This window comes from Tuber melanosporum (assembly GCF_000151645.1).
Source record: "Tuber melanosporum whole genome shotgun sequence assembly, scaffold_94, strain Mel28".
Taxonomy (NCBI): Eukaryota; Fungi; Ascomycota; class Pezizomycetes; order Pezizales; family Tuberaceae; genus Tuber; species Tuber melanosporum.
The window spans coordinates 422,953-426,338 of record NW_003299144.1 but is presented as its reverse complement, the minus strand read 5'-3'; positions in this window follow the sequence as shown (position 1 = coordinate 426,338).

Below are 3,386 nucleotides of genomic sequence, written 5' to 3'. Positions count from 1 at the left end.
AACTAGTTGATCTATACCTGAGAGTCGGGATGAAGGTAATCCGGAGGAGGGGATGGAGCGAGGCGGTAGGGTAGCGGCGGTAGGCCGGGCGTGACAGGCTTGGGGGGGTTATTGTTTGCGGGTTTGCTTGGTATCAAGCTTGACGGGAAATAAGAATTAAGTGACCGGAGTTCAATATAGGATGATTACGGAAAATTGTGTGTTGTCCAGTTGCCCACTGTCCAACTCTCATTCAAGTCACTCACTCTCGTCTCGTCTTTTTTTTTTTTTTTTTTCTTCTCTTTTTCACCACGGCCTAGTTTTCCTTTTCCCCTTTCCCTCTTCCCCTAATATCTCTTTGAGGACTACCGGTAGCTCTTTAGATTCTGCAACCTTCCCTAGTTTGCTCAGTAGTTCGGAAAATGCAAACAGTCGCGAGCTGTCAACGGAAATACTTTTTGAGTGTTGATGCGATTCAAATTAAAATCTGCCCGCTCTCAAGGTTTTCTCTTCGGAGTGCTGCAGGTTGTGCACGCGCCAGCAATAGTCAAGACAGTGACAGGACTAGAGATGGAAGGGGAGAGGATGGAGGGCGAGGAGGGTGTGATGAATTATGGGTTTGAGGAGAGTTGGTTGGAGGGATGAACGGGGACGGGGAAGGGGATCTTTGAGCAACGTGTGAGTGTGATATTTCTGTACAACGGCTTGCAGATTTGGACGAGAAGGGCCGAGGAAGCAAGATACGGCGCCAAAATGGGACTTGACAGATTGACTGTTGGGTGCTCAGTCTGGACAGCTTCTTGTGGACCCCGAACTTCGAGAAAGGCAGCGCGCAGTGTCTCGGGTGACGAAATATGTGGAAGGGCAACACTAGGCGGGCAATTGCCAAAGACGAAGGGCAGGGTAGTGGTACGGGTGGGGGGGGGGTGTTAGGGGGGGATGTGGCAAGTGAGTACGGTATTAAGAAAAGAGTTGGAGATATTATGAGTTGTAATGTAAAAAAGAAGGAAAGCAGGCAATGGTGGTGTGGGGGGGGAGTGATCCGGGAAAGATGCAATTGCGCAGTAGAGAAGGCCGGCCGGGCAGCACTTATGGCCGCAATTACAAGGTCATCTAAGTAGGAACTTGGATATTGCTAACCACAGTAGTAGGCTACAAGAAAATGGTCGGCAAAATAGAGATATTGTTGTCTACAATGGGTTGAGGTGGGCGGTGACGCTGGGCTTTACCGTGATCGAGAGGAGCCAACACGCCAGCACAACTTGAGGAAGGGGGCAATGAAAGGGTCAAGTGAGAACCGAACGGATGGGAGCGAGACGGGCCACAGTACAAGCAAATCTAGATCACGCTAAAACACTTTCAATTGCGGGAAGCGAAGTGGCACCTAAACATGTATAGTACCCATGAATGTTGTTGCGGGCAAGCCATACCACAGAATTAATGTGCAAGTACGGTGTTTATTATATGTGCAAATAAATGTATGTGCAGGGAGGTAAGTTAGACTGGTATGAATGGATGTACCGAACCGTAGGCTCGAAGGGCACAAAACTTGTGCGGTTGGAAATTCGAAGGGTTGGGAAAAAGAGTGCCGGGAGGTGAGAACACCTACCACGCCACTAGACATCATCAGCACAATCACCATCATAACTATCCACCCCCCCCCCCATGTGCAATATCATAACAGCGCCAGCACAAGCACCACAAGGAAAGTGTGAAGCAGGTTAGAAGGGTGGTAACCGTGGTCTCTGGGACCGCTCACGGGTATCAGACGCGGGGAGCCGGCAAGAAAGAGAACGTTTACCACAACCGCACGGTAGAATATTGGGCTGACGGATTGTATTCTGCCTTCGGCTGCATTTTTTCTTCTAGTGAATATTTTTTTCACCTTCTTCCTACGGTATCCTATTCACCCACCTCCTGTATTTTGCCCTTTGCTATATTTAATCTGTTTTCCCTTTTCACAATTCTAGTGGCTTCAATTCATTGCCGCCCTTTGGCAGATAGCTTACTTTCCCGCTCATTTCGGAGACCTGTTGTTATGAGCCAGCCTTGCCCAGCCAAGCTCAGCCTGCCCAGTCCAGCCTGCCAACCCAGAGCATGTGCCGATAAATTGAGTCTTGCCTACAGTATTCCTCGGTCGAGGCTGCTGGTGCACAAAAACGCTGCCACAGTCCCGCTTGCGCAACCCTCTCAACCAGGTAGCATGTCTGATCACGGCTAAAGCTCCGGTACGCTATGCGTGAGAATCATCACACCCTGGCCCGTCAGAGCCTGTTTATCTCATGCGGATTTGGGTTTCTAAGTATGGTCCACCCCAGTCAACTGGCCAATGAGTGTGAAATTTTGCTATTCGTTGGTGGCTGCAGCCTTGCACTTGCAGCGATACTGGAGAGGCTGCGGTATGGGAGAGGCAGGAAATTGGGGAGGGAAGAGAGGAGAATAAAATAATACCGGTAATACATTGAAATCGAGAGAGAAAAAATAAAAAAACTTCAGGTAAAAAGAAAAAACAAATAGAAGAAAATTAAGGGAAGGAAAAAAAAAAAAAAAAAGGAAGTGATAAGATGTTGCCAGTCCGAGTAGTCTGCTCCGAACGTTGTCGATATTCGGACTTTTCTGCTTTCTGGTCCGTTGATTTGAATCAGCTCCACGTTTTTGTGGCGTGGAGGAACCGTTCCGCACGGCAGCACCAGCTTTCTCAGGGCCAGTTTTCCAGGCAGACACTCGCCCAATGACCAAGGGTCACTGTTACAAAGTGTATAATTGCTTTTTCCTCTCGCTTGCAGAGAGGGTCCATGCGCCAATAGAAAAGGTAAATCGCACCTCTCAAAGGACTGAAAAAATCCGTCGTGGAACAAGCAAGAACAATTGTGATCGAGGCTCATAGGCAGCCTCTGTACCCGGACTCTCTCTGTCCTGGTACGACCAATTTCCTGGGTAATTTACCCCTGGTCTTATACTGTGCGAGTACAAGTACTTCCTTGCTCCGCTTCACTTTTCCCTCATTCGTTATTTCACCCCCCCACAATTCTCTCTCACAAACACAACCAGACTCCGAGGTCTTTTGGTAGCCAGGAAAGAGAAGAAAGGAAGGTAGCAAGGAATAAAATGAAGCAAGAAAGAAACAAAGGCTACCTGATCGCCGATACCTCCGTCAAGCAAAAGAGCACTAGACAATGGAGGTCCCAAGGGGAAAAATGTTTACCACAGCTGCGACAAAGCCCCAAGAGGAGCAGAACGGCACCCGGGGTTTTGTTGCCGAGAACCCATCTTAAACCCTTTCTAGCGGTCCTTTTTTTTTTATCGCCCACGCGTTGGTTGGTTTAGATCAAAAAAAATATATAAGGTGCAAAACAATTTCCCCCTGAAAAAGGGGTCCGGGAAATAAACCCATCCCATTTAGGGAG